Source organism: Nomascus leucogenys, chromosome 11, assembly GCF_006542625.1.
Source record: "Nomascus leucogenys isolate Asia chromosome 11, Asia_NLE_v1, whole genome shotgun sequence".
Lineage (NCBI taxonomy): Eukaryota > Metazoa > Chordata > Mammalia > Primates > Hylobatidae > Nomascus > Nomascus leucogenys.
The window spans coordinates 22158293-22184689 of record NC_044391.1 but is presented as its reverse complement, the minus strand read 5'-3'; the positions used below and the strand labels follow the sequence as shown (position 1 = coordinate 22184689).

Below are 26397 nucleotides of genomic sequence, written 5' to 3'. Positions count from 1 at the left end.
ATTTGTAATAATTTTTCTTGGAAGTAACATTATGGTTTTAAAATTCTTTTTCAAATATGTGTGACTCCTTGCCTTCCTCCAATCTGGAGAGACGAAATTGAGATAGAGAATTGAGAATGGAAGTATCTCACAAGAACTTGCTAGTTTTCCTGGTTTTCACATATTTGTGAGATTCCCATTAATAACAATATCAGAATCTTTATGTGTTTGTGGATTAAAATTTTGCTCTTGTTGGAATTGATGACCTTTGGTAGTACTAAACATGGACTATTCTGCAGTTTTGGGATATTGGTTGTTTGCAGTTTTCCTCCTAGAGTTGAATGTTGGTCTTTAAAAGTTCTTAAGGCAGTGGGCTGTATTTAATTCTTACTTATATGATGTCAGCGCGGTAGTTTTTAATAGTATCTTTGACTTTTCCAGAGGTTAGAGGCAGTACTGTGAAATGGTTAAAAAAAACAGGCTTTGGATTTTCCAGTGCTGCTCAAATTTGAATGTGTGTGTAAATCACTGGGGGATCTTTTTAAAGGGAAGACTATGAACATTAGGTCTGGGATGGGGCCTGAAATTTGGGATTTCTAATCAGATAGTCTATGGACCACACTTTGAGTAGCACAGTCTAGGTCCCAGTCCTTGTGTATATTGCTTCCTAACTGTGTGACCTTGAGCAAATCATTTAATGATTGCTTTCCTCTGTTGCCACATGCTATGAGGAAGCTGTAAAGATAAAGTGGGAAAACCTATGCAAAGAGCCTGGCACATTGAAAGTGTTTAATAAAGTAAATGATACCAACTATTATTTACTATTTGTCTTTATAGGTAGACTATCATTTTAAGAGCTTGCTGAGATGTCAAAATTGATGCATGGTGACTAAATCTGACTGTGGAATAAAAGCCCTTGGTTGATATTTTTTCTCTTCCATGTGTTACTGTGGGACCACAGACAGGTCATATCATTTCCTTTTTATGGATTTTATTTGCAAAATAAGAAGATTGGGCTAGAAATTTGTGAGGCTTCTTTTAACTTGAATCTTTGATTCTATAACCATTCAATGGAGTGCAGTATACTATATTTCATAGTGTGTACTTGCATATATATTTCATTCTTACTGGAAAAATGGGAAGGCTGCACAAAATAAATAAGTAAAAACTCAAAAATAAAAAGGTTGAGGTAGGATGAGTCATTATCTTGTATTTGTTTCTTCTGCTGGTAAATTTGTTTGATGTGAGTCCAACTTAAAATATCATTAATAATTTCTCTCTCTGCCCCCCATAGGTAGGTTATTGTTTTGATAAAGAGTTCTGGAGGTCTGTTGGGGCAGTGGAGTGAAGCTATAGACAATTCTGAAGTATCAAAGGAAAGCTCAATCAGGATATTAGAGAAACCCCTATGTAGCTAAAGAAAAAAATGGTCTCAGGCCGCTTTGTAAATTATCATATCTGAACCAATATGATAGCTTATAGAATCATTGAGAATGCTCTCCAGTTGCTTACATAATTGTTTAGAGCTTGCCTCCAAAATTCAATCTTAGAGAAAAATCATCCCCCAAATATTCCAATTCCAACTACCAGCACATTTTAAAAATTCTATTAAATTATTTAACATGCTAGAGGTATCAAATATAAGTGGTATCACCAAAGGGAAAAGATCTTTATTAAGAACAGGAGTTTGGGAAAACATCTATTATTATATAAGATTTGTTAGTTATCAAAATTTTCTATAGCTGCATTATCAGCTTTAGGGTATGAACACAACTTTGCTGTGTGACTAGAAATTTGAAAGTGGGAGATAGGAGAGTTGATTTTTATTAATATGGAAATATTCTTGCTCATTTCCAAAAATGTTTTGAAGTACCTGGAAGCTTTGTTAAAAATGCAGCATTGACAAAGAAATGATGAGATGGCTACTGTCACACACTGCCAATAGAAATGCAAATTTGCATGACCTTTTGAGAAGCTACTTGGCAATATTTCTTTTTTTTCCCTCATGCTTCACTGAGGTATAATTGACAGATAAGAATTATACATATTTATGGGGTACATGATGATTTGATATCCATATAAATCATGGAAATGTTATCATAATCAAACTAATTAATATATCTATCACCTTACATAGTATGTGTGTGTGTGTGTGTGTGTGTGTGTGTGTGTGTAGGTGGTGAGAACACTTAAGATCTACTGTCTTAACAAATTTAAAGTATACAGTAAATATTATTAACAATAGCCAACATACTGTACATTAGATCCCCAGAACTTATTCATCTTACAGCTAAAAATTTGTACCCTTTGATGAACATCCCTCCATTCTACCCCAACCCCTACTCTCTGGCAACTACCATTCTATTCTGCTTCTGTGAGTTCAACTTTTTTAGATTCCACATGTAAGTCAGATCATACAGTGTTTGTCTGTGTCTGGCTTATTTTACTTAACATAATGTTCTGCAGGTTTATCTATGTTGTTGAAAATGGCAAGATTTCCTTTTTAATGGCTGAATAATATTCTACTGTGTATTTACACACACACACACACACACACACACACACACAACACATTTTCTTTATCCATTCATCGGTTGACAGACACTTAGATTGTTTCAGTATCTTAGCTTTGTGAATAATGCTGCAGGGAACATGGGAATGCAGAGATCTCTTTGAGATACTGATTTCATTTCCTTTGGATATATTCCCAGAACTGGGATTGCTGGATCATATGGTAGCTCAGTTTTTAATTTTTTAAGGAACCTCCATAGTATTTCCCATAATGGCTATACCAATTTATATTCCCACCAGCAGTGTACTAGAGTTCCCTTTCCTCCAAACCCTCACCAATGCTTGTTATATTTTGTCTCTTTGATAATAACTATCCTATTAGGTATGAAATGATATCTCATTGGTGGTTATCTCATTGTGGTTTTGATTTGTATTTCCCTGATAGTGAGTGATGTTGAGTACCTTTTCATATGCTTATTGGCCATTTCTGTGTCTTCTTTGGAAAAATGTTTATTCAGGTTATTTTCCCACTTTTTAATTGGGTTATATTTTTTGCTAATGAATTTCATGAGTTCCTTATATATTTTGGATATTAACTCGTGATTAGATATATGGTTTGCAAATATTTTATCACATTTTATAGGTTGCCTTTTCATTTTGTTGATTTTTTTCCCCTTTTCTGTGCAGAAGCTTTTTAGTTTGGTGTAGTCTCACTTGTTGTTTTTGCTTTTGTTGCCTGTGCTTTTTGGGTCATATTCAAAAGATCATTGCCCAGACCAACGTCAAAGAGCTTTTCTCCATGTTTTTTTCTAGGAATTTTATGGTTTCAGGTCTTACATTTAAGTCTTTTAATCAAAATCCATTTCGATTTAATTTTTGTGTATGGTATAAAATAAGAGTCCAGTTTCATTTTTTTTGCATTTGGATATACAGTTTCCCCAATACCATCTATTTAAAAAACTATCCTTTCTCCATTATATATCCTTAGTGCCCTTGTCAAAGATTAGTTGACCATAAATGCATGGATTTATTTTTGGGCTCTCTATTCTATTGAAAAGAGACACATTGATCTGTTTATCTGTTTTGATTACTATAGCTTTGTAATACAATTTGAAATCAGGAAATGTGATGCCACCAGCTTTGTTTTTAAATTCAAGATTGTTTTGGCTATTTGAGGTCTTTTGTAGTTCCATGAAAATTTTGTGACTTTTTTCTACATCTATGAAAAATGCCATTGGAATTTTGGTAGAGATTGCATGAATCTGTAGATCACTTTGGGTAGTATGGACATTTTATCAATTTTAATTTTTCCAATCAATGAAAATAGGATATCTTTCCTTTGTTTGTGTGTTCAATTTCTTTCATCAATGTTTTATAGCTTTCAGTGTGCAAATCTTATTGGTTAAATGTGATCCTAAGTATTTTAGTCTTTTCGATGCTATTGTAAATGAGATTTTGTGTATTTGGATGTTAGGTTTCATTTAATGTGAAATTCCTGCATTGCTACCCATGTGACAGAAATTTCAGTATTTAATATCACTCCTGTTGTAAGTTTCCTCTTCTAGTTGAGACATTCCTGGGTTTAGATTTGGGGAAGGAGCTTCGTTTGATCAGGATTGAATTTACCAACAGTTTTCAGGCCACGTGACTCTTTCAATGAAAATTCACCCCTGGGAATTGGTTTTCCTGAAGTCTAACAACTCTTCGTGTTCAGTAGTTCTTTAGTTTAATTTACAGTGAAGTTAGTAGTTTAGAAAAAAGCCTATTGAGTTGTTAGCTTGTTTATTGATGGGACAAGTTGTCCTTGCTTCTGTTGGTGAAACAGAGAAGTAACAATAGCTGAGTGCTCAGGTGCAGGGCAGATGGGATGAGAAAAAGCAGACCAGGTGTTCTTTCTCCATGGCTCTGTGGGGGATTTGAGTTACCCAAGGTGGAGCTCTCCATCTACTCATGTCTTCCTGTTACTATAATGCCCAACTAGAGGATTTCATCGGCTCTACAAACATTGGTGTTTTCCCCACTGTTGCATTGAATGCTACACTGCAGTGTAATAGGAGATTCCAATTTGAATAGCAGAGATTGATTTTATTTTATTATATATATAAAATAGGGTTTTTTTTGGTGGTCAACTCGCATGCATAAGATATTTTTATAGCGAATATGCTTTTCCAAATTCTAAGTAACCCACTTTCTCCTTAATTTAATGGCCACACTTTGCTGCCTGCGTTATTTTAATAATGTTTTTGAGAAAAAATCTCTGCCTTTCCAGAAGCATTAGAATTAATATGAAATATGGACAAGACTAGAAACCAGTCATATTTAGGCTGGTAAAAAATTAAAATTCTTACTTTTAAGAAATAATATAGACAATTCTCAGATTATCTGAAACAGAAGCCTAATTAGGATTTTCAATGCCATCCCCATCAAGCTACCAATGACTTTCTTCACAGAATTGGAAAAAAACTACTTGCAAGTTCATATGGAACCAAAAAAGAGCCCGCATCGCCAAGTCAATCCTAAGCCAAAAGAACAAAGCTGGAGGCATCACGCTACCTGACTTCAAACTATACTACAAGGCTATAGTAACCAAAACAGCATGGTACTGGTACCACAACAGAGACATAGATCAATGGAACAGAACAGAGCCCTCAGAAATGATGCCACATATCTACAACTATCTGATCTTTGACAAACCTGACAAAAACAAGAAATGGGGAAAGGATTCCCTATTTAATAAATGGTGCTGGGAAAACTGGCTAGCCATATGTAGAAAGCTGAAACTGGATCCCTTCCTTACACCTTATACAAAAATTAATTCAAGATGGATTAAAGACTTACATGTTATACCTAAAACCATAAAAACCCTAGAAGAAAGCCTAGGCAATAAATACCATTCAGGACGTAGGCGTGGGCAAAGACTTCATGTCTAAAACACCAAAAGCAATGGCAACAAAAGCCAAAATTGACAAATGGGATCTAATTAAACTAAAGAGCTTCTGCACAGCAAAAGAAACTACCATCAGAGTGAACAGGCAACCTACAGAATGGGAGAAAATTTTCGCAACCTACTCATCTGACAAAGGGCTAATATCCAGAATCCACAATGAACTCAAACAAATTTACAAGAAAAAACAAACAACCCCATCAAAAAGTGGGCAAAGGACATAAACAGACACTTCTCAAAAGAAGACATTTATGCAGCCAAAATACACATGAAAAAATGCTCATCATCACTGGCCATCAGAGAAATGCAAATCAAAACCACAGTGAGATACCATCTCACACCAGTTAGAATGGCCATCATTAAAAAGTCAGGAAACAACAGGTGCTGGAGAGGATGTGGAGAAATAGGAACACTTTGACACTGTTGGTGGGACTGTAAACTAGTTCAACCATTGTGGAAGTCAGTGTGGCGATTCCTCAGGGATCTAGAACTAGAAATACCATTTGACCCAGCCATCCCATTACTGGGTATATACCCAAAGGACTATAAATCATGCTGCTATAAAGACACATGCACACGTATGTTTGTTGAGGCACTATTCGCAATAGCAAAGAGTTGGAACCAACCCAAATGTCCAACAACGCTAGACTGGATTAAGAAAATGTGGCACATATACACCATGGAATACTATGCAGCCATAAAAAATGATGAGTTCATGTCCTTTGTAGGGACATGGATGAAAGTGGAAAACATCATTCTCAGTAAACTATCGCAAGGACAAAAAACCAAACACCACATGTTCTCACTCATAGGTGGGAATTGAACAATGAGAAGTCATGGACACAGGAAGGGGAACATCACACTCCGGGGACTGTTGTGGGGTGGGGGGAGGGGGGAGGGACAGCATTAGGAGATATACCTAATGCTAAATGATGAGTTAATGCGTGCAGCAAACCAACATGGCACATGGATACATATGTAACAAACCTGCACATTGTGCACATGTACCCTAAAACCTAAAGTATAATAATAAAAAAATAAATGTTTGATATATATTTCCAAAAAAAGGATTTTCAGATAATTTCTGCTCTTGTATTTTTTTTCTTCATTCTACGGGCATTATTATACACCCATTAGAAACCATGAGCTAGCCTAGGCTCTGTGAATATAAAAATAAAGAACATATATGGTGCCCATTCTTGTGAATCCTGGTCTGATAGGAAAGCTGACAGATAGACAATTACAATAAGAGTGAGATAAGTGGTGGGGTAGACAAAGAAGCACAGATCCTCTGAGAGTGCAGAGTAGGGGCTTATGTCCCAGAGAAGGTGATGCTGGAACTATGTCCTAAGGATATAGGGAATTATCCAAGCCAGAGGCATTCTGAGTATGGCATGTGCAGACAGAGGTGGGAGAAAACATAGACCCTGAATTGTCTTTCAACACCTGTTTTCCCCTCTTCCATTTTGGAACTAAACTCTCCAAGTTTTAGCTGAACGTAGGGATATCCAGCTAGAGATTACAGTTTCCAGTCTAGTTTTAAGATTAGTTATGGCTTATGAGATATGAGCAAAAGTGATGTGGGCTGCCAATTTCCTTCTGGAATGTTAGGTGAAAAACATCTGTCTGCTATGAATCACAGTATTTTGGCTTTTTTGTTATAGCAGCATATTTAACAGTGCCATGCTAGGATGGTTGGATCATCATCCTGAAACCTTTGGGGACCCTTTGAAAGATTCTGATGTGTTTGCTGGAGTTCACAGCTGACTATGACTTTTTTCCGAGGTAAGTATTTTATAGAACTTAAGAATCTCAGATAGTCCTCAACAAAATACTAGCAAACCAAATTTGACCACATATTAAAAGGATCATTCACCATGATTTTCCCCAGAGATGCAAGGATGGTTCACCATATACACATCTAGAAATGTGATACACCACAATAATAGAATGAAGGACAAAAACCAGTCATATGATCATCTCATTAGGTGGAAAAAACGCATTTGACAAATTCAACATTCTTTCATGATAAAAACTCTCAACAATTAGGTATTGAAGGAATATATCTCAATATAATAAAGGTCACATGTGACAAGTACACGACTAACATCATACTTAATGGTGAAAAGTTTAAAGTTTTTCTTCTAAGATCAGGAACAAGACGATACCCATTCTCATCACATCTATTCAACATAATATTGGAAGTCCTTGCCAGAACAATTAGGCAAGGAAAAAAAGGCATCCAAATTGGAAAGGAATAATTGAAATAATTGCAATTTGCTGATAACATGATCTTATATATAGGAAATCCTAACAACTCCGCAAAAAAGTTAGAACTAATAGATGAATAGAGTTAAGTTGCAGCATATAAAATAAAGCAAAAATCAGTAGCATTTCTATGCACTAACAACAAATGATCCAAAAAAGAAATCAAGAAAGCAATAGCTGCAAAAGATACTTAGGAATAAATTCAACCAAGGAGATGAAAGATCTGTAAACTGAAAAATATCAAACTTTGATTAAAAAATTGAAGATGACACAAACAAATGGAAAGATATTTTGTGTCCACGGATTGAAAGAATTATTGTTTAAAAATGTCCATACTAGCCAAAGTGATCTACAGATTCAATGAAATCCCTATCAAAATTCCAATGCTACTTTTCACAGATATAGAAAGAACAATCCTAAAATTCATATGGAACTATAAAAGCCCCCAAAGAGCTAAGGCCATCTTGACCAAAAAGAACAAAGCTGGAGGCATGAGACTACCTGACTTCAAACTGTATTACAAAGGTATAGTAATTTAAAAGGCAAGATATAGGCATGAAAATAGACACACCGACCAATGTAACAGAAGAGAGAGCCCAAAATGAACCCACGCATTTATGGTTAACTTATTTTTGCCAATGGTATCAAGAATAAATTATGAGAAAAGGACAGTCACTTCAATAAAGGGTGCTGGGAAAACTGGATATCTACAGGCAGAGAAGTGAAATTAGACCGTTATCTCATACCATATACAAAAATCAACTCAAAATATATTAAAGAGTTAAACATCAGACTTGAAACTGTAAAAGTTTTGGAAGAAAGCATAAGGGAAAATATATACAACGTTGGTCTAGGCAATGATTTTTTGGGTTTGACCACAAAAGCTCAGGAAGGAAAAACAAAAATAGACAAATAGAATTACATCAAACTAAAAAGCTTCTGCACAGCAAAGGAAACAATTAATAGAGTGAAAAGGCAACTTACGGATTTGGAGAAAATATTTGCAAACCATACATCTGATAAGGGGTTAATATCCAAAATATATAAGGAGCTCAAACAACTCAATAACAATAAAACAAATAACCTGATTTAAAAAAAAACAAAAGTGCTGAATAGGCATTTCTTAAAAGATGTCATACAAATGGCTGACAGATATTTGAAAAAATTCTCAACATCATTAATCATTGGAGAAACACAAATTAAAACCACAATAAGATATCACCTCACACCTTTCAGGGTCGCTATTATCAAGAAGTGAAATATAACAAGTGTTGGCAAGGATATGGAAAAAAGAGAACCCTTGTACATTGTGGGTGTGAATATAAGTTAGACATGGAAAAACTGTATGGAGGTTTCTCAAAAAACTAAAAATAGAATTACCATATTATTCAGCAATTTCACTTTGTATATATTCACAGGATTTGAAAGCAGTATGTCAAAGAGGTATCTATATGCCTGTGTTCACTGTAACATTATTCACGATAGCTAAGTTGTGAAATCAACCTAAATGTCCATCATCAGATGAATGGATAAAGAAAATGTGGCATATAACACAAGGGAGTGCTCTTTAGCCTTTTAAAAAAGTGGGAACTTCTGTCATTCACAACAACATAAATGAACTTAGAGGACATTATGTTAAGTACAATAAGCCATATACAGAAAGACAAATGCCACATGTTCTAACTTACATTTTGAATCTAAAACAATAGAACTGACAGAAGCAGAGAGCGGATTGGTGCTTACCAGAGACTGGGTAGAGGGAATGAGGAGATGTTGGTCAGAGGGTACAGTGTTTCAGGTAGACAAAAGGAGTACATGATAAGTATTTGAAGTAATGGGTTGAAAAAACAAAAGAATCTCAGGTAGGTTTTTAGTATTGCTTACCTTGCAGTTTCAGGCTTGGTATACCTCAGAACCCATATGATTACTGCTGTAGTTTGAATGTGTCCCCCAAAAGTTCATGTGTTGGAAACATGGTTGCTGGCAGTTCTTCCCAGTGTTCTGAGAAAATGGAAATATGCCTGGTGTGCTGGACTAGTATTATTTGACCCTGTGTGGGAAGCACCAGCAATCACACTAGGCCCAGGGCCCCCTTCCTCACTGCTTCTACTCTGTCAGGGTTTCCCAGCCCTCCAGAGATTCAGTAGCTGCCACCACTACAAATGGAATATCCTATTCCCCTTGCCAATTCAAACTGGGGATGCTCAGAAGGAACATTATTTAAACCAATTTTTTGAAACCCACAAAATCCTAGGAATAGATGAGCCTACAAGGCATGGATTTCTTATCACAAGATAATTTATTTACATGAGTTTGTTTGATTGGCACCATTTTAAATCATCATGCCTGGATCCTCTCTCCCTTCCCTTAGCTTGGCCTCAGCTGAAAGAAAAGTTCCCTTGCTCGTGCTTTAACATGGTTGATCTGGGCAGGTCTGGAGGAGCTCTGGAGTTCTGTAAAGGAGGTAAGCTCTCCAGGAGGCTGAAGTTCGGAAAAACCAGAATTAATACTCCTTTTACTTAGGATTGTCTCTTATCAGAGTTAATCAATAACGAGACTGAAATTTCTCACCAGGGAATGATGTAAAATCAGTAAAAGGTTCAGGAATGGTGGCCTGGGATTTACATTAAGTGGGACTGGTCTTAGCCTCATTGTATATGCCAAAAAAATGGATATATTTTAATTCTAATTGAGTTAAAATACATATAGTTCCGTAATGTTATATGTCTTCACATTGTTGTGCAACTGATCTCAAGAACTTTTTCATCTTGCCAGACTGCAACTCTATATCCATAAAACAACAACTCTCCTGTGAAATACATGTATATATTTTAACTGACATATTTTTCCCCATCTCGTCACTTGGCTACCTCATCTTTCAGGCCTTAATTTAGATGCCACCTTTTCCAGGAAGCCTTCCATGATCATTTCTGTTCAGTGCCCTGAGTGCCCTCTTTTGTATGACTTGTTCTATTTGACTGTAATTATATGTCTAATTTAGACTGTGAGCTCCTCAATGGCTGGTGAGGGGTCAGTCTTATCGATTGTTGTCTCCTCAGAGCTTAGTGCCTGAAAAGGAGGTGCTTCATAAGTAATTGTTAAATTAAAAACCATCTGTAACATGACCAAGACTTACTTTAGACCCAAGTGAAATGAATTGGGATGGAGTTTAGACAGACCACATCTGCCCACAGGGTGTTTGACCATAGTCTGAATGGATTTCCCAAACCTTCTGTCAACTACTTGTACTTGAGAGGAAAGAGAGGCACCAGGAAAACAAAAACTTCTGAGAATGACCCTGCTTTCAGGAAATGAAATGATAGGAACACAAGTAGTATGTGGGAAGGAAAATAGGATTGGAAATTAGAAGTCCTGAGGTAGAGCACTAGCTTCTCTACTAATTACCTTTGTGATCTTAGACAATTCATGGAACCTCTCTGAATGAAAGTTTCCTCATCTGTAAACTACAGCTAACACAAAACCTGCCACGTTCTGTCACAGAACTCTTGTGAAGTTATGAAAATGCTTTGTGAAGTATAAAACAGCATAGAGGCATTAATTATTAGAACTGTAATATTACAGGGCAAGCAGGATTCCTGGGGGCAGACTCTGGAGACCCCAAGTTCAACTTCACAGATAATTTTTCTTTGGAGACTGAGCTGAGGCTTCAGAACCTGATTCTCTCATAGAGAATGGCCAACTTCATTTTCCTTGACCGCATTTCTTGGCCTTCAGGGAGGCCAAGCAATATGCAAAAGGGATAATATGAGAACAATAAGAAGAATTCCTGTGTAGAAAATTGAGATTTAGAGAAAGCAAGATTGGAGGTCAGGAGAGAAATCATAGGGTGAGTACTGGGGACATGGCTGAGACTTTCTTTTTCAGCCATGTGAACCCAGGCAAGTTTGTTCTCTTGGAAACTTTACCAGGTTGGTGTCTTGCTCCAAATGAGCCCCTGTTTCAAAATGCGGTTGTAGTTCAAGACCATTTCAAAAAATCAGAAAACCGTAATAAAAATCTCTTTTTTTTTTTTTTTTTTTTTTTTAAGAGTCATCCCATCGGCCTGGATGCTCTGAAGTTTCCAGTCTGCGTTCTCCCTTGTTATAAGAGATATCCACTTAAGGGGTACCATGAAGTTGCTCTAACTTTAAGTTTAGATTTGGAGAAGTTAAAGGCTGTGCAACCTGATCTGAATAGAAATGTGGTCACAAAGCGTAAAGAAAGTCAATGAAAACAGGATTTTAATATTTTAGAAGCCATTTCCTCTGCCGCATTGGAAATTCAAATAGAACAGCACGGGGGCATGGGAATTGGAAGCAGAATATAAAACCTACCAGGACAGAAAAGCAAAACAGATATGCCTCATTTCATTGTCCATCATAAATAATTGTTAATAAACAGCTCAAATATGGGAAACTCTCCTTGTCCTATTTAATCTCAAGGAATAAAAAGCAAACTTAGGAACACAGGTGAAGTTTTGAAACTGGGCAATTTTGGCCTAGTTATTGTGCTGTTAAATGTTTATGTATATGAAACATATTCTTGGAAGATGTCTGGAGCCTGTCAGTTACTTCAAATCACTTTCACGTCCACATCTGTTTCCCATTATAAATCTCTTCAGATTTGATTTTGTTCCCTATTGCTCACTTTCTCATTGTAAAACAACTAATATATTTATTTAATTTTACTTCTCCCATGCTTTTTGTTCCTTCTGATGTGTATAAAATGTGGCTACTACTCAGAAACACCCAAATGGAGAAGAGTAATTCTTAACGTTAAAAGATTGGTAAAATCACTTTTCCTTTGATTCAGTAAATAGGGCTGTCAGTTTGGTAGGTGAAAAAGTATATTTGAAATCTGACAAAATGCCAACTTATGACATCAAATTGTGGGCCAGGAACACTCTGATTGAGTGGATCCTCCAGTGACATGTTAGGAATGCATTTGCTGGGAAGGCATTCCACCCAACTCTCATCCCTCAAGGTGATTAATTGCCTGGTGTGTCTGCTTTGTGCTTTGAACTTGAAAAGCCCAATATAAATACAAAGTATCTCAGGATGGGGATGGTGGTGAGGATGCTAATGACAGGATGATAGATAAGAACTTTAGTGAAATATGACTTTAAACACTGAAAGAGAATTCAATATTTTTTCTCCCCCTTTTTTTTTTTTGACATAAGGAAATAGCATTTGAATCCATGCAGGAATTCACTGGGTTTGCTTCCAAGATGGCATACTGCTTTACTTCCATTCATAATGATTTTCAGCTTTTCACACACATGGTACATGAATTACCGGTTCTGTGTTCCCATCACTTCGGCTGCCATTAACAACTGGAGAAAAGAATCTATAAAACTGTATAGCCTATACTTATCTCTGAACAGATTTAGTTGGCCACACCTTAAAAGGAATTCCTTCTTTTGAATATATTGTGCAACCAAATGCTTCCCCCCAACCCCACCCCACTGCTTCCTCCTGACTTCCAATCAATTTGGGGCCTAAGGCTGGTGTAATCCATCGTTGACAGATATGTTTAATGAGCCTGGCTTTGAGCATTCGTAGCTGAGGGACTGCGGATTAGGTTTTATCTTATTTCACATCTTGATTAATAATCTGGGAGGAGGCTTCGACATGGTAATGGAATGAAATTTGCAGTGTGAATGAAGCTGGGAGACCCTGCAAAGCAAGAGGAAGCTTAGAAAAGCCAGTGTCGGGTGGGCAGGTGGAAAGGCCTGTGTGAGGTGGCCCCACGGTGCTGTTTGGCAGAGGGGCTGTGGTGGGAGCCAGAAGGCCCGACCCTTTCCTAGTGTTGCCACACTGTATCTGGAGGGCCGCAGCTTGTGTGGCTGCCCAGCACAGAGCTCTTTTGCAATGTGTTACTCACTGCTAGTTCATGCCAATTTTGGGAAAATAATAAGAAACATAGGTTTTCCACATTAAGGAGGAAACCAGACTGCAGCAGTGCTCAAACGGATCTGGAGGCAGCACTTCCTTATGGGGTGGGCTGCTGGGAAGTGTTTCATGAATGGGCTTCGCCACCTGCACATGTGGAAACCCCTTGCTCTGGTCACCTGAATTAATTCTCTTGGCATATCAAAGTGCTTCTAGAACAGCTCCTCTACTAGGGGAGAAATGCCACCTAAATCTTCCTCCAACTGCAAGCATTCCCTAATGATCTAAAGAGCTGGATCTCTGTGTTAGAAAAATCCTAACTTGATGTGCTCTCTGGTCTATGTACCCATTTTAATGAATCTAGTAAAGGCTGAGTACTCTGAATCCCCTTCCTGTGGTGATATAAATGCTTTCCCCGCAAGGTTCGAGTTAACCCAGCTGTCTTGCTTTGTGTGAGGAGTACTGGTGGGCCAGTTTAAAGTGAAAATGGGGCTAGAGAGCACACAGTGTGGCTTATTTATTCTCGATTACTTTGCCTGTTGCTTTCCAGTGGTGACTTTCAACAAATGAATAAATTATACTTTTAAAGCAAGAAGGAAATTAGAGTCAAAAGTCCTTATTTTACTCCATCTCTGCCTGAACCTGAGGCCTGTAGAGGAGCCTTGCCTTGCCCAGAGTTACCAGGATGGATATAAATGGAGCTGGGATGTGAATAGGTCTCTGCTTCTCATTCCATCCTCTCTCCCTCCACAGAATTCCTGAGCTGCCCAGTATTTAGATTGTAGGCCACATGGACATCTATCATGTCCTGGGGAGACTCACTAGATAACATATGGCCTGTGATTAATTTATTGGTCATAGGACCAGGAATTTTGAAGATTTAGGAAGAGTCTTATGATATACTTTATGGAATTTTAAAAATGTACCAGAAGTGAAGAACATGTTACCTTTTGAGCACTTTGCTCATAGGAAATGTTGCTCTTGAAATTTTCAGAGAAGGCATGGAGAAGGAATCAGGGAAAAAATTTGATTTTTGTAAACTACTTTGAAATTACTTGTCAATTTCAAAGCTATTTATGTATCCCAGTTCTTTGGCTTGGTGAATAAAGGAAACTTCTGTAACATCTGGAAAGATGAAAATGTCAAACAAATTATACTTCTTAATGAACCCGTTTTGTTGCAGTTTTAATATCGAGTAACATACTGTTTAACAGTCTCAGTGCATTGTCATTGAAATGATTGGAAGAGAGAAGGCTTTCATATCAAAATTAGCCACTTCAGAGCAAATTGAAAGATAGGGCAAGGGAGGACTCTTGGAAGCAGAAGGAGGAGAAAATATAATAGAAATAATTCATGGAGACCTGTTATTTTAGTTTTAGCACAGTTTTTATTGTGTGTCTGGCAGATTAACATACTACTACTTATTCATCATAATATTTATCTGTGAAAAAAAGTGATTGAGAGTTTAATTTACTTGAAGGTTGTTATTATGTCTTGGAATGAAGGTATTGGACAAGTATAAATATAAATGTGATTATTTTTATTATCTTTGGTTTAAACTCCTAACTTCAAAGTCAGTGGTGAAGGAGGGGTTCCTAACACCTAGGAGTTTATGACAGGTCTCTGAAGTATAAATTTTGATTGACCCTAAATATGAAAAACATGTCTTTCCCAGAAGAATAGGTTTGACCTTTTAAAAAGTTTTATTTTCTAATAAAATAATGCTAGTGTAAGGGATCTTTTTCTAAAAGTATAACTTGCTTGAATTGTGTGAGCTTTGTAAGTTTAAGAGCATGTGGTCAAAGCAGTGTGTACACATAGAAGAACAGAAAAGCCCTACTTAAAGAAAGAAGTAAAATAGTGGGAAGGGAAGCAAAGGAAAAATAAAATCAAGTTGAAATCAAAGGAGGGGTAAAAATGTCAATGGAAAAATAGGAGAGTCCAAATCTTCTTGAATATTTTATAGCAAGCTTTAGAGCAAGCTTGATCACCCAAAGGACACACCGCAGGGATTAGTGTTCGAAAATGAACAACAGATGTTGCATGTCAACAGATAATATCCCAGTGGGTGAAGAGCATTTAGGGTGAAAGAAAGTAAAACACATCGTCAGGTGGTCTCTGGTAGTTTGGGTAAATCTTTGATGAGGAGTAAGTTTCTTGTGTAACTGTCAGAGGCTCATTGGAGCAACCCAATGATTTTTCCAGTTAATAGGATTCTAAGTGAATATGCAAGGAAGATTAATCAGGTAATGGCCACTTATAGAACATCTCTTATAAGTCACTGGATGTCTTTGAGAAACTTGCATCAAAGAACAAGACAACATGGAAATGATGTCTTTATTTCAAGTGAGACCACTGAGCATCAAATATATCTGTCAGCTCATTCTTATCCCATCTCTTCCTCTCTCCTGCCCCCAACTTCCCTAAACAAAAATACTGAGGATTACTATTCTATTCTTAGAAACTAGGACACTAAGTTTTCTGCCAAAATAATTAATCTATTCCCTCACTTAGTATACATTATTTGATTACATACTAAGTAATGGGGCCTCCCAAAGAGACTAAGACATAGTTTTAACTTTGCATGAACTTTATCATTAATGACTAACAGATCTCTAGCTGGTATTGTGATTGGTGAGATTCCAAGGTTATTGTTCTCAAATGAGAATAATGACCGTATTAGGATCCTCTGGTCTCTAGCTTTATTCCTTTGCTTTGGGACATCAGTGGGAAAAGGAAAGATCTAGAAATGGAATTTATATAACCTACGTTCACTGAAAATAAGACTCAAAAATTAAATAACTGTTTGAAAATGATTGCCATCTTAAATTACTGACAAAAATTTAAAAATCATTAACAAAATTATTCTGCCAAACACTTCATTGAGCTCTGTTCCTCCCATTAATTTAGCGAGCTTGGTTTTTTTCTGTGAGGGGTCAGTTCTGTTCAACAGATTGAGTGCCTACTGTGTGCTAGGCACTGAGGAAGCCAAAATGAGATAGACAAAACCCTTGCCCTTAGGAGCTCAAAATCCAGTGGAGGAGACGAACAAACCATAACCCAAAAATACTACAATAGAACAGAAGTCTGTACAATGTCCTGGAGTAGCTCAGAAAAGGGTCGGTTAACTCTCTGAACAATGAATGAGTAAAAAGAATAGGGAGGTGATGCAAGCCAAGGATGCCTACCTTTTTGTAAAGAGGAGCTACTTCAAATCTCTCCTGAATCTGGAGCATGGAAGTGCAGACATCACTCTCGCAGAATGGTTGGCACTTGAGAGCCTGTGAGTTGTTCCAGGTTTGTTTCTCAACCTAAGGATTGAGATCATGGTAGGCTACATGGCTTTAGTATTGGGAGATGAGTCTAGCATATATTTTTTCATAAAGGTAAATTTATTTTGCTTAAGAAATATCTCTGAGACTATGTCTAGTTTGGTGTTTAAAATATTGTTTCTTTTGCAAAATGATAGCAATGAGAGATTATTGTTGTTTTAATGCATTTATTTGGCAGAGATGTACCCGGGATCAGGAACCAAGGGGGGTCAACAGAAAAGACCACAGGAGTTAAGCAGAAGTGAGATGTTGATTGTGCAGGAAAAGTATCTCTTCAGAGCTGTTTTTAAAATCTTGGTGGTGCATATTTGCACTCTCTCTCTATGTGTGTATGCGTGTGTTTTTATGACACTACTGTGTACTGGGCAGTCCAGCCATAAAAATGCAGGGAAGAACCACTGCCTGCTTGGCTGTGAAAAGGTAGAGATGCAGAGGAGAGAGAGCAACAATCTTATTAACAGTCCTTTCAATCAGTGGTCCATCAGGGAGGCAGGTGGTGAGGTGAGAAGACGGGGAGGGGAACCTGTAATCAGGTAGAGGAACAGAGATAGAATTTCTCACCTTTTTTCTTCACAAGCCCTGCTAAGGAGCTGCTGCTTTATCCTGTAAACAGATGGGTATGGTTTGAATTTGAGATCTTTCACTCACTAGCTCTCATAGGAGTGCTATGAAAGTGAATTATGACAATCTATATGATAGTTGTTTAGCAGAGTATCTGGCACATAGCAAGTGTTCAATAAATATTACTACTACCACCACTGTTATTATTAAGTAGTTCCATTCATACTAAACCACCGTTGCCAATCCAGAAGCAGAAACCACCATTAATCAGCTTTGGGGCAATATAAGAAGTAGGACCTGAGTGCTGGAAGGTTTGAGTCATCCCAGTAAGGTCTGGGGATTGCAGCAGAGAAGAAAGAGCAATCCTAAGGACACAAGCAGAGAGGGCAAAGGATTCCTGCAGCTGTTCAGCCAACGGTGTCAGTAAATTGGATTTAAGTAAGGGATGGAGAGAAGCAAACAAAGAGCAGATGCCATTGGAAAAATAAAAATAACTAGGATGACAAAGATATGTAAAAACAAATCAGTCTGTAAATTTATATGGCAGGATTATGAACAGAATCCAAATATCAAACAATTTTATGGTCTAACTATAACCTTCCCTTTGGAATGAAGGGATCATTGCCAGTCCTTGAGGGTTCAGCACACTTTGGATTTAAATTAAATGTATAAATCTCTTTCTTCAGTCAGGAATAACCAGATTTTGAACATTTTAAGCTAGCTTCTCTGTCTTGCAGCTTTAAAAATGATAATACAAAGTTATGTGTAGTATTGACAATCATATGTAATTATCTTGCTATCTTAATTTGATTTAGAAACAGGTCCAGCAGAGAAAGTAATAAGGTTTCCTTTAAAGGAGAGAGTAGGTAAGATAGGCTAGAGCTGGCTATGTCCATAGTCCCAGCATTCAGAATCCAATGACTAATGCATTTATCAAACATGGAGTGAGCAGTGGGAAATACAGGTAAAGACAGTCTCAAGGCACCTCCCTGTAAAGAGTTTACAATCTGGAGAGTAATGAGACATGAAGAAACAATACAATGTAATGTGGGAAATCGTAAAATAGGGACTAAAATAATATGCTATGGGAGCCCAGGGGAAAAAAAATCCCCTAACTTGCATTGGGTTGTCATCAAAGACTTCCACAAAAATAATGCAGCCTAAATCAACTGAACAGGAATTTTCAGAGTAGAATTAAGGACTGAAAGGGTAGGGGGTAAGGTGGGGACAGGTTTTCAGGGTAGAAAGCTGTCTATAGAGAACGTGTTACTTTCAGAGAACAAGTATTTCACTGTGACTGGAATAAAGGATACCTCTGGGAAAATGTCAGAAGATGTGATTGGAAAGGTAGGCAGGGGATAGATCACAAGTGGATTTTTATGCCTCAATGACAAATTTGAATTAATCCTATAGGTGGGTGAGCACTTTGACCAGATGGCATTTTAGAAAGATACTCAGCATTGATGTGGAGACTAGATTCAATTGTTTAGAGACTCAAGGCTGGAGACTACCACATGGCATAGGTGGGACATCACAAGGGCAGTGGTTAAACTGAGGCAGTGGTTGTGAGAATGGAGAGGAGGAGGGTGATGATCTGGGTATGTGGGGAGTGGTGATGGTGTGGGTTAGGAATGAAGATGGGGTGTTGGATTATATTCTGAATTCTCCCTTAGGAGCTAGGTAGATGAAGATGCCAATCACCAATGTAAAGGATAAAAGACAAGTTAAGGTTTGAAGGGCTTTTATTTATTTATTTATTTATTTATTATACTTTAAGTTTTAGGGTACATGTGCACAACGTGCAGATTTGTTACATATAGATACGTGTGCCATGTTGGTGTGCTGCACCCATTAACTCGTCATTTAACATTAGGTATATCTCCTAATGCTATCCCTCCCCGCTCCCCCCACTCCACAACAGGCCCTGTTGTGTGATGTTCCCCTTCCTGTGTCCATGTGTTCTCATTGTTCAGTTCCCACCTATAAGTGAGAAAATGCGGCATTTGGTTTTTTCTCCTTGCGATAGTTTGCTGAGAATGGTTTCCAGCTTCATCCATGTCCCTACAAAGGACATGAACTCATCATTTTTTATGGCTGCATAGTATTCCATGGTGTATATGTGCCACATTTTCTTAATCGAGTCTATCATTGTTGGACATTTGGATTGGTTCCAAGTCTTTGCTATTGTGAATAGTGCTGCAATAAACATACGTGTGCATGTGTCTTTATAGCAGCCTGATTTATAATCCTTTGGGTATATACCCAGTAATGGGATTGCTAGGTCAAATGGTATTTCTAGTTCTAGATTCCTGAGGAATCGCCACACTGACTTCCACAATGGTTGAACTAGTTTACGGTCCCACCAACAGTGTAAAAGTGTTCCTATTTCTCCATATCCTCTCTAGCACCTGTTGTTTCCCAACTTTTTAATGATGGCCATTCTAACTGGCATGAGATGGTATCTCATTGTGGTTTTGATTTGCATTTCTCTGATGGCCAGTGATGACGAGCATTTTTTCATGTGTCTTTTGGCTGCATAAATGTCTTCTTTTGAGAAGTGTCTGTTCATGTCCTTCACCCACTTTTTGATGGGGTTGTTTGTTTTTTTCTTGTAAATTTGTTTGAGTTCATTGTAGATTCTGGATATTAGCCCTTTGTCAGATGGGTAGGTTGCAAAAATTTTCTCCCATTCTGTAGGTTGCCTGTTCACTCTGATGGTAGTTTCTTTTGCTGTGCAGAAGCTCTTTAGTTTAATTAGATCCCATTTGTCAATTTTGGCTTTTGTTGCCATTGCTTTTGGTGTTTTAGACATGAAGTCCTTGCCCATGTCTGTGTCCTGAATGATACTGCCTAGGTTTTTTTCTAGGGTTTTTGTGGTTTTAGGTCTAACATTTAAATCTTTAATCCATCTTGAATTAATTTTTGTGTAAGATATAAGAAAGGGGTCCAGTTTCAGCCTTCCACATATGGCTAGCCAGTTTTCCCAGCACCATTTATTAAATAGGGAATCCTTTCCCCATTTCTTGTTTTTGTCAGGTTTGTCAAAGATCAGATAGTTGTAGATATGCAGCATTATTTCTGAGGGCTCTGTTCTGTTCCATTGATCTATATCTCTGTTTTGGTACCAGTACCATGCTGTTTTGGTTACTGTAGCCTTATAGTATAGTTTGAAGTCAGGTAGCGTGATGCCTCCAGCTTTGTTCTTTTGGCTTAGGATTGACTTGGCGATGCAGGCTCTTTTTTGGTTCCACATGAACTTGAAAGTAGTTTTTTCCAATTCTGTGAAGAAAGTCATTGGTAGCTTGATGGGAATGGCATTGAATCTATAAATGACCTTGGGCAGTATGGCCATTTTCATGATATTGATTCTTCCTACCCATGAGCATGGAATGTTCTTCCATTTGTTTGTATCCTCTTTTATTTCATTGAGCAGTGGTTTGTAGTTCTCCTTGAAGAGGTCCTTCACATCCCTTGTAAGTTAGATTCCTAGGTATTTTATTTTCTTTGAAGCAATTGTGATGGGAGTTCACTCATGATTTGGCTCTCTGTTTGTCTGTTATTGGTGTATACGAATGCTTGTGATTTTTGCACATTGATTTTGTATCCTGAGACTTTGCCGAAGTTGCTAATCAGCTTAAGGAGATTTTGGGCTGAGACAGTGGGGTTTTCTAGATATACAACCATGTCATCTGCAAACAGGGACAATTGGACTTCCTTTTTTCCTAACTGAATACCCTTTATCTCCTTCTCCTGCCTGATTGCCCTGGCCAGAACTTCCAACACTATGTTGAATAGGAGTGGTGAGAGAGGGCATCCCTGTCTTGTCCCAGTTTTCAAAGGGAATGCTTCCAGTTTTTGCCCATTCAGTATGATATTGGCTGTGGGTTTGTCATAAATGTCTCTTATGATTTTGAGATATGTCTCATCAATACCTAATTTATCGAGAGTTTTTAACATGAAGTGCTGTTAAATTTTGTCAAAGGCCTTTCCTCCATCTATTGAGATAATCATGTGGTTTTTGTCTTTGGTTCTGTTTATATGCTGGATTACATTTATTGATTTGCATATGTTGAACCAGCCTTGCATCCCAGGGATGAAGCCCACTTGATCATGGTGGATAAGCTTTTTGATGTGCTGCTGGATTCGGTTTGCCAGTATTTTATTGAGGATTTTTGCATCGATGTTCATCAGGGATATTGGTCTAAAATTCTCTTTTTTTGTTGTGTCTCTGCCAGGCTTTGGTATCAGGATGATGCTGGCCTCATAAAATGAGTTAGGGAGGATTCCCTCTTTTTCTATTGATTGGAATAGTTTCAGAAGGAATGGTACCAGCCCCTCCTTGTGCCTCTGGTAGAATTTGGCTGTGAATCCTTCTGGTCCTGGACTTTTTTTGGTTGGTAGGCTATTAATTGTTGCCTCAATTTCAGAGCCTGTTATTGGTCTGTTCAGAGATTCTGTTCTTCCTGGTTTATTCTTGGGAGAGTGTATGTGTCGAGGAATTTATCCATTTCTTCCAGATTTTCTAGTTTATTTGCATAGAGGTGTTTATAGTATTCTCTGATGGTAGTTTGTATTTCTGTGGGATCAGCGGTGATATCCCCTTTATCATTTTTTATTGCTTCTATTTGATTCTTCTCTCTTTTCTTCTTTATTAGTCTTGCTAGTGGTCTATCAATTTTGTTGATCTTTTCAAAAAACCAGCTCCTGGATTCATTGATTTTTTGAAGGGTTTTTTGTGTCTCTATTTCCTTCAGTTCTGCTCTGATCTTAGTTATTTCTAGCCTTCTGCTAGCTTTTGATTGTGTTTGCTTTTGCTTTTCTAGTTCTTTTAATTGTGATGGTAGGGTGTCAATTGTAGATCTTTCCTGCTTTCTCTTGTGAAGGGCTTTCTTTAAAATACACTCCATTCTCTGAATTAAAATCAGTTTAAGGATTTTGGGTAATACACTTGCCATGTGCTTCACAATTCCCCATCTCCCAGACTTTGTGTTTTTTTCCTCTACTTGGAATGCTGTCCCTCAACCTTCTACAAATTCAAGAGCTACCTATTCTTCTAGATCCAGCACAAATGCCAACTTTCCCAGGAGGCCCTCTCGCATCCTGCAGCAGTCAAAAGTAATTTGCTCAGTGGCTCACTGTCATGTACCAGTTGCGTGACCTAACCACCCTCTCTTTCCATTTTGTCATCTGTAAAAAGGGGCTAGTATTAGTATCCACCTCGCAAGCTTATTTATTAAATAAATTCACTTGGGTAAGGCAATTCGAACAGTACCAAGCACATAGAAAGCGCAGTAATGCTGGCTGTTATTGTCATCCTCCCTTCTGGTACTAAACCCTTCCTATATTGTATTATAGTAGTTAATTATGTGAGTGTCTGTGTCCCTGACCAGACTGTCTACTCCTTGAGGGTAGGAATCATCTTCTGAATTTCTTTCAGTACCAAGCATAATGCCTTACACACAAATATTTATTGATCCACTGAGCTCTTCTATACTGTTGTTTTGGGCTACAGAGTTTTCTTGTTTATGGCAAACAATACATTTCAACTTATTTTTTTCCCCTCAGGCTTGAAGAATCAGCCCAGTGTTTTAAATAATTTAAGAGGTATAGTTAATGGTTCAGATACGTTGTCATTCATATTTATGGTTTCCTTGATACTGAATACTTGGGCAGGAAAGTAACCTCTGATTATTTCATTTTTCAAGTGGGAAACCTGGCCTTCTTTATTACTTGGTTTCCAGGAATGGTGAAAACTGAGGACTATTTGCGATTTTCCAAAGAATATCTGTATCTATTTTCTCAGAATTCATAATTTCCTAGTTTTTCTATCTACTTCACTGATACTAAGCTAAGAAAGTGACTTACTATCCAGTTGTCCACCTACACAGTAATCGTATGGTCTAATAATTCTAGGCCATATTTTCCCAATTTAATGAAAGCATGTCTTAGTTAAAGTCTTATTTGTAGTAAGGCTAGTCCATAGCAAATAAAACCCATTGTCATCTAAGTCTAGTCATGGCATGTCTTTTTTATTTATTTTATTTTATTTTTTTTATGGATCAATGATAACTCAATCCTCTATTTGACAAAGACAAAGGAGAAGGAAGAGGAAGAAAAAGAAAGTGGGATAAAGGATCAGAAAGGGAGGAAAATAGAAAAAATTAGAGTATGACTCCAGGGTAGACCTGTTTTGTTGTTGCGGGGTTGGTTGGTTGGTTGGTTTGTCTGTTGTATTTTTCATATGTTTCGCCATGTTGGCCAGGCTGGTCTCGAACTCCTAGCCTCAAGTGATCAACCCGCCTCGGCCTCCCAGAGTGCTGGGACTACAGGCTTGAGCCACCACGTCCAGCCCCCGCATTGCATCTGGCCTCCGTGGTAGATCTCCCAGACGGGGCGGCCGGGCAGAGGCGCTTCCCACATCCCAGACAGGGCGGCCGGGCAGAGGCGTTCCTCACTTCCCAGAAGGGGTGGCCGGGCAGAGGCGCTCCTCACATCCCAGACAATGGGCGGCCGGGCAGAGGCACTCCTCACTTCCCAGACGGGGCGGCTGGGCAGAGGCGCTCCTCACTTCCCAGACGGGGCGGCCGGGCAGAGACGCTCCTCACTTCTTCCCACACGGGGTGGCCGGGCAGAGGCGCTCCTCACTTCCCAGACGGGCGGCTGGGCAGAGGCGCTCCTCACTTCCCAGACGACGGGCGGCCAGGCAGAGGCGCTCCTCACATCTCAGACGATGGGCAGCCGGGCAGAGGCGCTCCTCACTTCTCCGACGGGGCTGCCAGCCAGAGGCGCTCCTCACTTCCTAGACGGGGCGGCCGGGCAGAGGCGCTCCTCACATCCCAGATGGGGCGGCTGGGCAGAGGTGCGCGTCACTTCCCAGACGATGGGCGGCCGGGCAGAGGTGCTCCTCACTTCTTCCCAGACGGGGTGGCCGGGCAGAGACGCTCCTCACTTCTTTCCAGACGGGGCGGCCGGGCAGAGGCGCTCCTCACTTCCCAGACGGGGCGGCCGGGCAGAGGCACTCCTCACTTCCCAGATGATGGGCGGCCAGGCAGAGACGCTCCTCACTTCCCAGACGGGGCGGCTGGGCAGAGACGCTCCTCACTTCTTCCCAGATGGGGTGGCCAGGCAGAGGTGCTCCTCACTTCTTCCCACACGGGGACATGTCTTTTTTATAGGTGGTTCCATATAAGAGGTCCAGGTAACCAAAGTTTATAATTCAGATGCCCAAATGATTTTCATTTTAATTACATTGATTAGAAATTATTTAAAATAATGACTCCTTTTTTTTGCTTTCGTAAGCATAGTATCTCCAACATAAGATTACCTTTTATTGATAATTTATTAATGTACAACTTAATTAAATAAGCTTTTATTTAGTACTGTACCACATACTAAATGCTGGGGACCCAAACCTAAAGATTTGAGTTCCACCTGCTATGCAGTGCTTTTATTATTGTGGGAGTGACTCTGGGAGATGTTGAGCTATATAGGACTGTTTGTCTCTGCACTAATATCTCTTGACTGCTCTACCCTTTTAGATTTTTAGATACACTTTTTTGGAATTTTTCCAGCTTCTCCTCTTCTGTTGTGCTGTGTCAGCCACCAAGTTGTGCCAGCTGAGAATTGTGGTCTCAAGTCTCTATCCAGATCTTTGATTGTGTGGCCACATGAACACGAGCATGGAGGCACAAGCTTTCCCTCTAAGGGTCTCAGGAAGACCACCAAACATCAGGGGAAACCGAAGCTGAGGTCTACATGCAACAGTCTTTGAAGAGCATGAGAACACACTGAGACCAGCAGAAAGGTATATAAAGCTTGTTAAGTTGAGCAACTCAGATGATCTGTCCAGCTGTGCCTAGCTCCTCTGGATTTAAGGGACCTTCTTTTTCATGGAAAGGAGCTTTTCTGGAGATCAGCCTCTGAAGGTGGAGCCAAGGCCATGATAAGAGGCCTGTGTCAGAAATCATTTCCTGATACTCCTGGCATTCTTCCAGAAACTCCTCTTTCCACTTTCTAATGCTGACATAATTACCTATAGGTTAGAAAATATTTTCTATCTGTTCTTGATCGAAATATGTGTGAAGAGAGGGTAGGTAGGTTCTAACCTTTGGTCTATGTATTAGGCCGTTCTTGCATTGCTATAAAGAAATACCTGAGACTGCATGATTTATAAAGAAAAGAGGCTTAATTGTCCACGATTCTGCAGGCTGTACAGGAAGCATGGTGCCGGCATCTACTCAGCTTTGGGGAGGCCTCAAGTAGCTTTCACTCATGGCAGAGGGTAAAGCAGGAGCTTGCCTGTCACATGGTGAAAGCAGGAGCAAGAAAGAGAGGTGGGAGCTACCACATACCTTTAAATAACCAGCTCTTGTGGGAACTCACTATCACGAGGACAGCATCAAGCCATGAGGGATCCACCCCCATGACCCAAACACCCCCCACTAGGCCCCAACTCCAATACTTGGGATTACATTTCAACATGAGATTTGGAGGGGATAAATGTCCAAACTATATCTGTCTGTTTGTAAACTACATGAAATTTAGTCTATTGACTTTATAGTGTCTCTTTATCCTTCTGTATTGCTAGGTTCTTGACTATTTGTGGGGATAGTTGATATTATCAAATGAGTTATTACAGTCTCTGAAACTGTTATTAAAGTGATTTTTGGCAGTATTTTTCTAGGAATATATGTCAAGTTTTTATGCTTTCATTTTAAAGACATTTTCTTTGTTTTCTAACGATAAATGTTATTTAACACTATCAGCAACTTCATTTTCCATTTCACTTCTGTAGGAGTTTTTAAAAAAACAGTGATTAGTGGCACTAAAATAGTTATATTAAACGCTCTGAAATGTAGCTCACCAGAGAATGTAGATAAATAATATTTTTCTTAGTAAAATGTGCCGTTTA

General features: G+C 38.6%; 1 protein-coding gene across 5 annotated transcripts in view; it reads left to right on the top strand.

The window, feature by feature from the left end:
- MTERF1 (mitochondrial transcription termination factor 1) overlaps positions 1–26397 on the top strand; it is a 367985-nt gene that overhangs the window by 213044 nt on the left and 128544 nt on the right. For 3 of the 5 annotated variants that reach the window (XR_004032235.1, XR_004032239.1, XR_004032238.1), the window contains one exon: positions 25058–25290. The exons of 1 other annotated variant lie outside the window; for it this stretch is intronic. The gene's annotated coding sequence lies outside the window, so the exon portion shown is untranslated. Of the gene's footprint in view, positions 1–25057; positions 26018–26397 lie in introns of those variants that run through there. One more of the 5 variants, XR_004032236.1, reaches the window with a different exon arrangement.